The following is a 15,673-nucleotide window of genomic DNA, read 5'->3' on the forward strand; positions in this document are numbered from 1 at the left end:
GCAGAAGAATCTGTCCAATCAGGGGAGTTTTGTTATGTGAGTTAGGGGTGCGAGAACAATGCCCCGCGGTATGGTACAAGAGTAATTTTGTAATTACATATTGTACTTCAGGTTTACTCCAGAGCTATATATATGTTTGTTTGTAAACCTGGGGAGTATCCCATATTATGTACTATTTTCTGAGTTGAAAGAAAGTTGTCGTTCTGCTACCGAGGACGTAGACATCTTTGTCGAACCTCGTTAAATCTCTGTGTTATTCTTTTGGATTTATGTCGATCCCAATTTTCTTCGCCCTAATTTATCAACAAGTGGCAGCATAGAGAGGTTAGAGGGCAGGGAAGAAAAATTTCGGCGACGCAGGAACAAAGAAGATTTGGCGGCTAGGGTTTATGTGATTCAGAGCGAATTCAGCGGATGGTTTCGGCAAGTTTCGCGGCAGTTCAGATTCGGCGGAGTGGTTCAGAGAAGATTTTCGACATGATTCTTGAATCGCGGCATTCTACAGAGGAGGTTTGCGAATCACAAAATCGGCAGTTCCGATTCGCAGCACTGTTCGACCTCTTCCGCGGGACGAATTCACAACTGAAGGAGGATTCGACGACGAAGTAATTCACGAAGGAAGTTCTGTCAACAGGCGCGAGGGTTCTGCGGAGGAAGCGATTTCACGAACAGGCGCGATCAATTCGCAGAGGAGATCAGAGGAGATCCAGAGGAGTTTGACACTTCCAGCGAAATTCTTCGGCGGCGAATTGCAGGAGTTCCCAAAGAGCTCCGATTTTTGGTGAAGAATTTTGTACAAGGAATTTTGACTTCAATGAAGGAATTATTTAAAGGAATTTGCTAAAAAGGTTCGTTGCAGGACTAACTTCAAATGACAATTTTTGGTGCAAAATTCGAGGTGGTGAAGTTCAATGGAACTGGAAAGTTCGGGTTGTGACAAACAATTTTGAAAGATTTGTTGGCACAACAGGGAATCTTGAAGGCTTCGCGGGCAACAAAACTAGATGTCATAGAGGATGAAGATTGAGAAGAATTGCAACAGCGAGCGTCAGCAACCATACTTTTATGTTTGACAGATGAGGTTATGTATTATGTGATGAATCTAAAATCTCTTGGGGAGGTATGAAAAAAATTAGAAACTTAGTTCATCCTAAATCTCTAACGAATAAATTGTATCTAAAGCAAAAACTGTGTGGGCTGAAGATACAAGAAGGTTCTGATCTAGCGCAACATGTTAATGGCTTCAAACAAATAATCACAGATTTATCATGACTTGATGTGAGTATTGAGGATGAAGACCGAGCAACGATTTTGTTGTGTTCATTGCTTTCTTCCTATGAACACCTGGTGACTACTCATACATATGGGAAAGAAACAATCAAAGTTGATGATATTACTGCAGCATTGTTGGCTTACAACTAGTGGAAGTAGAATGCAGGGGAAAGCTCTCATGGCTACAGTTTATATGTGAAGGGTAATCAGGATCATGGAAGGAAGAATGGGAGGAGGGTTCTGGAAGGCGAAATTCCAGATCAAAGTTCAAAGGTAAAAAGACAATTCATTGTTACAAGTGCAAGGAGCCAACTGGAAATATATGAAGAAGAATTTAATTTTTTTAGATGTATGATGACACTGTAACGAGCCGAACACAAGCTGTGAGCAAACAAGTTGTTTTGACAGTACTGGGTGTGTGAAGAAAATGCTTAACATTAAAGAAAATATGCTAAAAAGTGTCATCCAACAAATTTAGCAAGTTAAAAGTAGATTAGATACAAATAAGAGCCAAAGAACATTTAGGGGACAGGCAGACCCCTACACACCATCTTGAGGCGCCTAGGATTTCCATATACCCAAACATGGTACTCAAGTTCCCAATAACATGCACCAAATAGAGAGACAAACACCCAGGTGCAAGTCTGGTGCACGGGCACCACTCCTAAGCTCTCAAACATTAACCCTAAGGATTTAATCAGAGCGATCGATGCACAAGTGGAAGACATAGATACCCAAGTGCCAGTCTCAGTCACTTAAGAGATACTTCTTAGTGCTTAAGCACCACACCCAAACTAGAATTCAACCTCTTAAATAGGGAGCTCGATGCCTATGTGCTAAACCTAGGAGCCTAGGCACCATGAAATTGCCTTACAAGATTTTGAGTAGAAGTTGCCTGATTCCTTTCTTTTTTAAAGTATCTTGAAGGTACCTTATTTAAAGGGACATTTAGTACAGATGAGGTGGCTTTTTTTTATCTCTGAGCAGAGTTTCAAGGATATTTTATAGGATTTTCTATAAAGAAACTTAAGGAACAATTGGATATCTTTTATGGCAAAGCTTGACAGAAGGGTATCATCAACTAAGAGACTTCGCAACCATCTACCTGAGTTTTCTTATTCTCTGTTTATTATCTTAGTTTATTATGAAAATATTTCAACAAATTTTAATTTGTTTTTACTCATGGACATGAGCTAATACCCATCATTAAGGCTTGGATGCATCATGTGTTTGTTTGTTTAAATTTTTGTTAACAATGATAACTTATATTATTTTAGCTTTTTATACTTGTACCAGGCATTTTTCTATAATAGATAACAAACTATTAATTGTATGGATACTTATTAGTAACATTAGAGGACTACCTAAAATTGAGAGGTGGAGTGTGGACTCATCCTAAGTACAAATGTTGTGTTGGATGGACTGTAGTTAAAGTTGACTGTGGTGAATACACGTAACCTTAGTTAAGATTCGAATAACATTAATAGCTTTTCTTACATTTAATGGATCAGTAAGAGGTAGGTAGGTAGTGCAAAAATAAGAAAAACTCTAGGCTTGTGATAGCAAGGTAGCGGCCATATTGATCAATCCATTGTACCGTTTAACAAAAAATACTCATGTTGATTTTTAACTAATCTAAATAACACATGTGAAATCCAACCATTAGAGCTCTTTTGCCCTGATTTTACTCTAAGCAAACACTTGCTTTTATTGCTATAGTTTTTTTCTTTTGCTTATAATTTTGGTTTCATTGTTGCATTACCATGATCCAATAGTTCAGACAACGGTCCTCCAATTAACATTTATTACTTGTTAGGTCATTCTTCATGTGACTATATTCTTATTCTTCATTTCATTAGTCATACTCTACTTACTCTTGCATGTACATTAAAAATTTCAGCAAGCCTACATCCACTATCATGAGAAAGTCTATGTTCATTTATCTTTACATATACATCTTACAATCTCCTAGTTTTTCTTCTTTGTTATTATAAATTTCTTTAGAAAAAATACAAATACCTGCAAGTCCTCTTCTTTATAAAGATGGTGGCATTTATAAGCACCAAATGTGTTGAGAGATTAATGAATGAGCACATCATAGAAAACATAATCACGAATCATGATGCCATAATTACATCTACTCTTTGGTTAAGGGATCACGACTTCAAGACTTTTCTAGAAGATTGTTGATGGAAAATTTTAAAACTATAATTATGTGTATCCTTATATAACAACCAGTCATAATTGACAAGTTGATATGATTGTCAAGTATGTGATAGTTTGAAGCACAGTTTAGGCTTTTAAGCAAATTGCACTTATGAGAATACTTTCAATTGAGGTTATTATTGATAATCTAAGAGTTGGTATTGCATTATTTGACCTAAAAGTTATTCACATGATAATATTGATTTAACATAAAAAAAGTGGCACCAAACCTTACTTCATTCACTCGAAGCTCTATTTATATATCTTTTAGTGAAATAAGTACTTGGTTTTGACACAATCAAACTTTTTTATTTTTTTTTATTTGGTGATTTATGTTGAATTAATAATAGAAAAAGGCTAAATCCGAGTCAGACTTGTAGGAAGGAAGATACAAAAATATAGTGGTGGCCACTATTTCAATGGTTTTGGTGAAGGAAAAAGCTAGTTAGCTAGTTAGGATCTGAGGAAGTTTTCATGGAGGTTAGCATTTAGCATATGCATAAGATAAAAAGGTAACACAAAATATCTATAGGGATTTTCAATCACTGCATCTCTTGGAATGGTCTCTTATAGATGTAGTGACCATGATAATGCAAAAGGATGATGTTATGAAGAGTTAGAGTTAAACGACTGATGAAGTAAGCATGCGCCATAAGCATAAGGTAAGCAATGAAATAATTCATTCCTAGCATGGTTTAACAAATAAACCATCCAATGAAGTTTAAATATTTCTATTTAGATTATTGAGTATGCCATTAATAATAATATATTATCTTGAAAATATAAAAAAGTAATTTATAATGGATTCAAATACTAAATAAGAGATTTTAAAATTTATAGGTTCACATAAATTAAAGATTTGTTCTGTCCTTAATTTGGGTGACATAAGGCTTATTTTAATCTAGGATATAGTTTCCTTTTATGAGTAAACCCTTATAATTAATTGCATCTCATGGGCAATAGAATTTTAAGAATACTCTTAATTAAATTAAGGCCCATGTCTTCATAAATTTTAAATTTTAGCTTTAATAAAATTTAATGATATATTTCATTTGTTAGTTTCATCTTTATTAGTTTATTTTTTTTATATTTTATGTTGGTATTTTTAGTGTTTTATGCAGTATTTAGGTGAGTTGATAACATCGGGAGCAAGAGGAGCAAAAAGAGCCTAAGTATTGGACATGTGTTCTTGTGATAATACTGATCCCTAAAAATATAGTTATGTAAAATTTATAAAGTTGAATCTGCTTTACAATAATGCCAAAAACTTGATGTGGTAGTTTATGAATAATAATGTTAAGCACTTAATGTTAGGATTCTACACAAGTATATGTATCATTATCAAGTAATACAAGACTTTCTATTTAAGTCCCAAATATTGATCCCATGAGGAAGGTTTAAATTTTAAATGATAAATTAGGTATGAAATTCACATAAATAAAACGAAATTACTGTCATTAATTTTGAATATTTGAGATACTATCAGAACTAAATTATTAACTACTAGTAAAATTTAAATGTAAAGTTTAAAACAGTAACTACTAAACTATCTTTATGTGATGAAGTTTTCTAATATGAAAAAACATCTTTCTCACTACAATGAGTTTTTGGTAAAATGAGATGAAATAAATGATTTAAATATGTATTATGCCAAATAGGAGCAATTTTAATTCTCTACCCTAATTCAGTGTTATAGAAAATCATTGGTTAATCTCATGTTTAGTCTTTAAATCTGTGGCTAGGCTAGGAGAATATTGGCTCTCACTCCAGAGCTCCCACTTTCCTTCCCCTGAAAGCTAACTCTAACTTTAGTTCTTAAACACTAAGATCGAATTAGGGATTTTAATCTGTCACCCTAAAATCTCCAATTTTATGCCCAACAATGTATATTTCCTTATTTATTTGCACTTAATTCCATGAACAAAACACTCCTCCATGGAATTAAATGTGATTCTCACTCTGTTGTATAACTCATACTCCCTTTCTCGAGTCATATGTTTCATAATATATTTTAACAGTTCAATTGGTCAGATTAAAAAGTAAATTAAGAAAGGAGTTGAAAAACCATCACTATTTATTTTATATTTTAACATTGACACATCCAAATTATCTCTTCATTTCACCATATCTCAAAGTAGGGAGAAAGATAAAGGAGACTACTCGGACTTTATAAGAAAGATACAACAAAATACAAATTTCATATATAAAAGAAAGTTCATACAACAATAATAAACAACAACACTTATCTGAAACTCTTTCTCAAAGCAAATCCTTTGTAGCCTCTTAGAAAATGTAGGAAGAAGAAATCTCTCACTTCTCTTCCTCTCCAACACTCTTAGAGAAGAATTCACACGTAAGCTCACAAAAAAAAATCAAAACTATAAAGAAAATAAGTGAAAAAATGGACTCTAAGTGGCTATATGAAATTTGGAATAGTGTGGAAGAGAGTGGAAAGTTGTTGAAGGGTGCGAAGGGGCGCAAAGGGGGCGAGAAGAGAGTCTTTTATGATCAATTTCGGCTCTAAATAGAACCTAATGTCAGTTTTCCAATATATGCATCCAAAAACTCTTCAAAAAGCGTCCAAATTTTTCAAATCTTCTAGAAATATGGCTTGCACCGACACTGGTGCCGTCGGCGCCAGTGGTTATTTAATTAGACCTCGCTCTCTATCAAAAGACGCCGTCAGCGCTGAACATTTCTTCTAAAGCTCCATTTTGACTCCAAATTCCATCCTCTTTGCTTCCGTTTTGCTTCAAGTCCTAAAAATCAATAACCTACAATAAAACATGAAAAATACCTTCCTTTAAAGTACAATATCACAAAAAATGAGTATAAAATATAGGTCTAAAAATTCATATATTTTTGGTGTATCAAAATCCCCCAAACTTAAAAGTTACTTGTTCTCAAGTAACTCATTTACTACATAAAAATATGACTCATGGAAATGATTTTAACTTCTAGATTTTAATATTTTAGTCCACTAAATACAATAGCATAACTTAAGAAAAATGTAAAATAACTCCAGTTAATACTAAATTAATAAGAATATCTAGCAGTCAAGTCTAAGATTTTTGATTCTCTATTCTTTTTAAGGAAAATTGCAAATTATTCATATTAAAGCCACTTAGAATATCCATATTAAAAAGAACTTCATGAAACTTTACTAGTAAATATACTAATATTGAAATATAAGTTTAGAAAATGTAGTCAAGCCTTCTTTTTTAAGTTGATTCAAGTGAAGCCAATTTTTAATTAGGCATCTCTTCAAGCTTCTCCTCACATCTTTTTGTTTTCTTTCCTTTTTTTTTCTTTTCTTTTCAGTATCATTTTTAATCCTTTTTCTTTTCTTTTCTTTTCTTTCTTTCTTTTTCTTATGTGAGTATTACTATATTTGTATAGTCTTTAATGATTTTGAACTTCACTATCATTTTCTTAAAGTTAAAAACTTTTCACAATCCTTCACTTTATAATTTATATTAGCTTTAAAGATTTTTCATAAAGTATTATTCTTTTTCTTATTAGATGAATCTCTAAGATTTTTAATACTTCAAAAATACAAATTCTTTTTCTTACAATAGAAAGATATAGTCTTATTCTATCATACCAAATATCTTAATCTATAAAATTAACCTTTATTATTGAAAAGTTTCAATTAAGTTTACTATATATTTAGAAACACAAATATAGTTATCTAAAGTTACCCTCTAATATCACATGTCATGTTAAATTTTAAAATATTTTTAAAATATAGTTAATTGAGGACAAATTAATATAATTTTCTTTTCTTTAAAAAGGAATTTTCCTACCCCCCCCCCTCAAAAAAACTTAAATTTTTAAAAGATTTAGCATGAAAAAATGAAAAATAAAGGGTGAAAGAAAGCATTTAATACATAAAGGAAAGACTTATCTGTTGAAGGTTCTGATATTGAAACTTAACTCTAAAATATTGCAAGTGCTAATATGAAAAGCTACAAGAAAATAACACATAATACATATAAAAATTTGTTGAGAAAGAGTTAACTACAAATACATTCAACAAAGTACTAAAAACTAACAACAGTACTAAAATAATTTCCAATGTAAAAATAGTTTCACAAATCTACTGTTCACAATACAGAATAATATTTAAAATAAAGTGTCACACTCTAAAAACAAATAATCACAACAATAAAGTACAACCAAACATAAACTAAACAAAAATCAAATTAAAACATCACCAATCATCATCTTCCTCTTCTTCCACATCTGCTTCCAAATTTTTTTGTTGTTATGGGGTAAAAACAGGGTGAGGAGGAAACTGAATACAGGGTGAGTGGGAAAACCCCTCATGTATCTGACCATCAAGTATCTGACCATCAAATCATCATAAGCAGCATCATATTCAAACTTTTGTCTTGTCAAATCATCATTGTGTGCATTTTTGGCCTCTATAATTTTCATTTTACTTTCCATTATTAAGAAAATCTCCCTGTTAGATCAATATCTGCTCTATAATTTCATGAAGAGCAGGAGTACTGGAAGTAGGGGTATTTGAAGTAGAAGGAATATCCCTATTCCTACTTTTAGATCTCCATCCAACATGAGATTCGTAAGTCTTAATATTGGCAGGCCCAATAGGTTTTAGAGGTTCAATCCTCTCCTCATACATTCTAAAATCAACTCCTGCCTGTTCACTTAGTGTGAAGATCAGGGCAGGGTGTTCTAAACCACCAGTAGTCTCTCCCAAAGCAATAGAACGAGTGTTTCTATAAACAATAGATCCTACATCTATCCTTCTCATCTGTTGGATACAGAAGTTCGCTCTATCCTTTGTAACCTCAATATGATGATTTGTTGGTATCATTCTACAAGAAATAAAGTAGAGTCAGACCTTAGATACTACATTTAACATAGAAAGAGGAAAGTTTACCTTAACATCATTCTTCACCTTTCAAGCTCCTCTTTCATTAGTAAGAAAAAAAATAACTTCTTCTAAGGCCTCATTTGTAGTAGAAAATGATTTGTACTGACAACTATACACATCCTCTAATTGATAAAATTTATTAATTTTTCTTGGAGTAAATTCCACCATTTTCCCATGAACAAACATGTAGTCTTCAAAAGTTTCCTTAAAGTTGACATAGAACTCCGTCACTACACCAATAATAGCCTCAATAATAAAGTAACAAAAATTCTCCCACTGTCGAGCATTGATTAATCTTTCAACTTCTCCACCCGGATTCTTAAATCCTCGATCCAGAATTACTTTCTTAGTTATAAGTAGAATATTGAAATAAATGTTAGCCTTATAGTTGACAAACTTTTGATCATAAAAATCCACCTTTATCTTTCCCTTGCTCATTCTCGGTGTCATGGTAATCTAAGAAAATTTGATAAAATCCAAATAAATTCCAAAAAATTTTGAAAATCACAATGTGGAACGTTTTAAACTTAAATCTACTAATTAAGAGTTCTTCACCAAAGAATTTTCTCATAATCTTCTAAAAAATTTCTAAATTTCGGATCTCAACCATGTAAGATAAATCCTTGGTGAAAATAAAAAATTTTGAGTTCAAAGTGTAGTTCTTACCTAGAGAAGATGCAATCTGAACTTCCTTTGCCTTAAAATCACCTCAAATCCAAGCAATAGTAAGCCATAGGTGCAAAAATCGGAGGTTGAAGATGACAAAAAAGGTGAAAATGGTGTTTTTACTATGCAAATCACGAATTTTAAGGTGTTTGGGTGGTTTTTGGGTCAAGGGCACTGTCAGGGCTAGTGACCGAAAATTCACTTTTTTTTTTTTTGCAATTTTCAACATTCTTTCAATTTACTCCAATGTCTATTTAATCTTTTTGAAAATTAATTTTTATCTTAAAATAACTCACAAACAAACATTTTCACAAACAACAACAAACTAACTTTTATGTATGAAAATACACTTTTTACAAATATAGTTTTCTAATCACACTTTCACATACATAAAGAAAACTAAATTATAATTCAGCATCGAAATCAAGCCACAACACTAGAATGCTAACACAAAACTATACACATAATCAAAGTTAATAAAGTTCAGTCCATATATTGTGGAAGGATGCCCCAGTCCATATATTGGCCCATTCATAATAATACCCATAATAGATTTGAAAATAATCGATCCCACATCAATGGGCTTTTCCATTTGAATGTAATAATTTAAAATGATACTTTCTCTTGTAACTCTACTAATCTTCATGGTAGGGAGTAATTTTGCAAATATGAAGAAATGTCATTATTTTGATAATAGATTAGGCAGTGAAGCAAATAAACTAACGTATCCCTCATCTCTGATTTCCCAATTATTATTTTCATCCGTCAGAAAGTTATATATATCTTGCATCCTATCTCTCGTTGGGATAAAATTCATATAATGACAAATTAGAACATTTTCTATCATATACAAATAGTTAATTCAAGCTAGAGTAAATGGTATAGCCTTACCTCGAACGAAGACGATTCCTTGGGCAATTCTATGCAAGTTAGCATATAATTCCTTTACTACTGGTACAATAACTACAGCGGTAGTGTAACATAGAACTTCCCAACATCTCTATACAATGATTTTCTCAATCTGTAAACTTAGATTACTTAATCCATGATTGACAAAGCCTCTCTCCTTGATAAGTCTCTTTTTCATAATGACTTTGTCGTATAACTCTACACGTCAAAACTGATAAACTTTCTTCTATTGAAAACTCCATACCTAGAAGTATTTCTGGAATTTGAAGCCATTGGAATTCAAAAATTGGAAGTTTCTGGTCGTCCAAGGCAGTTTTTAGGCTTTTAAAAATACCTCTATACGGTTATTTAGGAGTGCAATCCTGCCAAAGTCCGCCACATTTTTCCTGAATGCGTGAAACTGCTCGGGACGCCGTCAATGCTCCCGATGGTGATGTCGACACCAGAGGCCAAAATTACGTCTCTTGTTTTTTGGTTCAATTTGATTCTAAATTTTTCCTCCAATACCAATATTTGTCTTAATTTATGATAAGTAAAATTGTGTAGGATTCAAAACTATTATTATTTCCTAAAAACACTAATTAAACAAAATAGTAATATATAGATATATATATTTATATATGGGTTGCCTCCCACAAAGCACTTGGTTTAACATTGTTAGCCTGACGTACCATTTTTTAATCAGGATGACTTAACATCAAAATTTCTTTACATTGTGGCATGTGTCCTTCATAATAATGTTTCAATCGATGCCCATTAACTTTAAATATCTTTCTAGTTTTAGGATCTTTAATAACAACAGTTCCACAATGATAGATTTTAATCACTTTAAATGGTCCTAACCATCTGCATTTCAGTTTTCTTAGAAATAATCTCAATCTTGTATTATATAATAAAACTTCTTATCCAAGTTCAAACTTCTTTTTAATAATCTTCCGCCGATCATGCCATATTTTCATTTTTTTTCTTTATAGATTTTTGCACTATCATATGCTTTATTTCTAAGATCCTCAACTTCATTGAGTTGCAATAATCTTTTCTCACCAGCATCTTTTAGATTAAAATTAAATTCCTTAATAACCCATAATGCTTTATGCTCCAATTCTACTGCTCCAATTCTACTGGTAAGTGACATCTTTTTCCAAAAATAAGTCTATATGGGGACATTCCTATAGGAGTCTTATAAGCAGTTATGTATGCCCATAATACAGTATCTAATCCAATAAACCAATCCAATTTATAGGGATTTACAACTTTTTCTAAATTTTTTTTTATTTCACAATTTGATATCTCTGCTAGACCGTTGGTCTGAGGATAATAAGCAGTAGAGAATCTATGCATAATATCATATTTTTAATCAATTTCTCAATTCTCTTATTCCTAAAATGTGATCCTCCGTTTGTAATAATTACTCTCCGCATTCCATATCTTGTAAAAATATTTTTATTTAAAAATATAGAAAGTCTAAGCATCACATTTAGGTACAACAACAACTTCAATCCATTTGAACATATAATCAACAACAAGTAATATATATAAATTTCTAAATGAAGGCATAAATGGTCTCATAAAATCTAATCCCCTCACATCCAAAATTTCAACTTCTAATGTGTAATTTAGAGGCATTTCATTTCTTCTAGAAATATTTCCTACTCACTGACATCGATCGCATGTTTTAATATATTCATTAACATATCTAAAAAGAGTAGGCCAATGAAATCCAGCTTGCAAAATTTTATATGTAGTTCTATTTGTTCCAAAATGTCCTTTAAATTCAGAATCATGACATCTTTTATTTATTTGTTGAGTTTCTTTATAAGGCACACACTTCCTAATAATTAGATCCTTACATAGTTTATATAAATATGGGTCATCCTAAAAATAGAATTTTGAATCATATATAAATTTTTTTAATTGTTGATTCTTAATATCAGGTGGTAGAATATCATTTACGATATAATTTATTATATTGGCATACCATAGTATACTCATTTCATCAATATTTTATAATTTTTCATGAGGGAAATTTTCTAAAATTTCATTTACAAAATTAGTTAATATTTCTTTTTCTAGTCTAGACAAATGATCAACTATTTGATTATCATTTCCATTTCTATCTACTACAATAAAATCAAACTCTTGCAATAGAAGTATTTATCTAATTAATCTTGGTTTATTTAATCTTGGTTTATCATCCTTATTTTGCATCAAGTATTTAATAACAGAATGATCTGTATGCACTATGCATTTTGTTCCAATCAAATAATGTCTAAATTTATTAAAAGTATAGACGATAGCTAATAACTCTTTTTCAGCAGTAGTGTAATAAAAATTGAGCATCATTTAGAGTTTTACTAGCATAATATATTACTTTAAAAACTTTTTGGTGTCTTTGTCCTAAAACACCTTCAATAGCATAATCACTAGCATCACACATTATTTCAAATGGTTTCTCTTAATCAGGTGGAACTATTATAGGTGCAGTGATTAATTTTTCTTTCAATAATTAAAATGCTTTTATGCATTCCTCATTAAAATCAAACTTTGTATCTTTTTTTTAAAAGTTGGCATAAAGGCTTAGTTATTTTTGAAAATTTTTTATGTAACGCCTGTAGAAACCAGCATGTCCTAGAAAACTTCTTACCCCTCTAACCGTAGTAGGAGGTGGTAATTTTTTAATAACTTGAATTTTTACAGGATCTACTTTCATGTCATTTTTAAAAATTTTATGCTCAAGTACAATTTCTCTTGCAACCATAAATTGACTTTTTTTCTAATTTAGTACTAGGTTGATTTTTTTTCACATAATTCTAGACCTTTTTCTAAATTATTTAAACATAATTCAAATGAAGTCCCGAATACAAAAAAAGCATCTATAAATACTTTCATTCCATGTTCAATCAAATTACTAAAAATTGACATCATGCATCTTTGAAATGTCGTAGGTGCATTGCATAATCCAAAAGACATTCTACGAAAAACAAATGTTCCATAAGGGCTTGTAAATGCTATTTTCTCTTGATCCTCAGGAGCAATTGAAATTTGATGCTACCCGGTATATCCATCTAAAAAGTAGTAATATTTGTTTCCAGCCAATCTATCCAACATTTGGTCCAGAAATGGGTAAAAGAAAATAATCTTTCCTGGTGGTCATGTTTAATTTTCTATAGTCTATACAAATTTGCCAACCAGTAACTTGCCTTATTGAAATTAATTCATTTTTCTCATTTACTTCAACAGTCCACTCCTCCTTTCTTTGGAACAAAGTGAATTGGACTCACCCAAGCACTGCCTAAAATAAGATATATAATTCCAGCATCTAACCATTTTAAGATTTCTTTTTTAACAACTTCTTTCATTATTGGGTTTAATCTCCTTTGAGGATCAGCTTTAGGTTTGCATTGTTCATCTAATAGAATTTTTTGCATATAAATTGAAGGACTAATTCCTTTAATATCTGCTAAAGTCCATCCAAATGCCTTTTTATATCTTTTCAACATTTCTACTAATTTTTTTTCTTGACTCTTAATCAACTCAGAAGATACAATAAAAGGCAATGTAGATGAAACTCCTAAAAATACATATTTTAAATGGGCAGGTAATACTTTTATTTCTAGTTCATGTGGTTTAATACTTAGAGGAATAAGATTTTTATTATCATTTTCCAAAAAATCTAAAGTTTCAAATTTATCCTGAATATAATCTAAATTCTCTTCTTTTATTTCATTCTCATTCTCACAAAATTCTTCTTGCCTTAATTTTTCTTCAAACACTTTCTTAAATTGTTCATTACTCAGATAATCAGTAACTTCCATCCTAAAACATTCATTTATCTTTTTCTATCGCAGGATATTTCTTAGCTTTTGCAATATTAAATGTTACTTCTTGATCATTAACTCTCATTATTAATTCTCCTTTTTGCACATCTATCACAGCTCTCCCTGTTGCAAGAAATGGTCTCCCCAAAATAGTAGGAATTTCCTTATCTTCCTCCATATCTAATACTATAAAGTCTATAAGAAAAATAAATTTATCCACTTTTATTAATACATCTTCTATAACTCCTTTAGGATAAGTTATTGATCGATTAACTAACTGAAGAGTTACAGTAGTAGGGAAAATCTCTCAAAAATCTAGACATTTAAAAATTGATAGATACTCGCTCCTAAATCACATAAGGTTTTTCCATAAAACTTTTCACCAATTGCATAAGGTATAGTAAAACTACCAGGATCTTTTAATTTTTGAGGAAGCTTTCTCTTAATAATAGCGCTACACTCTTCATTAAGTGCAACAGTCTCATAATCTGCAAACTTCCTTTTCTTGTTTAGTATATCTTTCATAAATTTCACCTAACTTGACATTTGTTCCAGAGCCTCAATGAAAGGAATGTTTATCGTTAACTTTTTAAGGATTTCCAAAAATGTTGTAAATTGTTTTTCTTTATTCTTTTCTTCAATCGTTGAGGAAACGAAGGTAATGTTTTTTTCTAAATAAACTTGTATTTGTTCATTTTCATTATGGTCACTTCAATCTCTTCCTTCTACTCATCAACTTCAGTTCCGCTTTGGATTCTTGTTTCAACTTCTTTTCTACTTCGTAATTGAATAGTTTTTATTTGCTCCTTATTTTTATCTTTTGGATTAACTTTCACAGTGCTCAGAAGATTTCCTGAAGGTCTATTACTAAGTGCAGTAGCAATATATCCTAATTGATTTTGAATATTTCTAATTGCAACCCCTTGATTTTGTATTTAATTTCCCATATTCAACATTACTTCTTCCATCGTCAACTTGTTTTCCTTAATAGGTGGGTTAGGGTTAGAGTTAAATCCAGGAGGATAGTAAGGTCGATAATTAGAATTTCCTTGGTTGTTTAAATTTTCTGAGGGGTTCACCGAATTTTATAATTATTTTAACTAAAAATATTTAAAGTAAAATTAAGGTGATTTTTCCATCCACGGTTATAATAATTAGAATAGGGATTGTTATTTTGATTATGTATAGCATTCAAAGTTTCATAAGATGATTAAGTATCAATTATCTGCCATAATGAATTTTTCTCTAAAACTAGTGGCATTTGAGAATAATTCACTCCAATTTGATCAATATTTTTTGATATAACAACAATTTGATATGCTAAAATAGACATTGCATCAGAGTCATAAATATTAGCTACTTTCTTAGGATTTACCAGTTCAGAGGGCCATTGAAAATTGTTAAAATTGTTAGTAGTCATTTCTTATAGTCATTTCTTATATTAAAGAGTTTGCTTCATCAAAAGGTTTTAACATTAGTGATCCTCTAGCAGCAGCTTCAATAATAGATCTAAGTGAACCTACTGATCCATTGTAAAAAGTTTGAATTATTAACCAATTTGGTAAAGCATGGTGTAGACATTTTTTAAGGAGATTCTTAAATCTTTCCCAGGCTTCATATATTGATTCCCCTTCAAAATGACAAAAAAAAGTAACATCGTTTCTAACCTTAGTTGTTTTCGAGGGTGGAAAATATTTAGCCAAAAAATTTTGTGATAGTTATCCCTAAGTTATGATAGATCTAGGTGCTAATGAAGTTAACCAAGATTTAGCTTTATCCCTTAGTGAAAAAGGAAAAATTTTAAGGCTGACAGTATCATTAGACACAACATCATTAGACACTCCGTCATATTTAAAAGTAGCACAAATTTCAAGAAAACTAGCAAGATGTAAGTTAGGAA

Source organism: Phalaenopsis equestris, unplaced genomic scaffold (assembly GCF_001263595.1).
Source record: "Phalaenopsis equestris unplaced genomic scaffold, ASM126359v1 Scaffold001297, whole genome shotgun sequence".
NCBI lineage: Eukaryota > Viridiplantae > Streptophyta > Magnoliopsida > Asparagales > Orchidaceae > Phalaenopsis > Phalaenopsis equestris.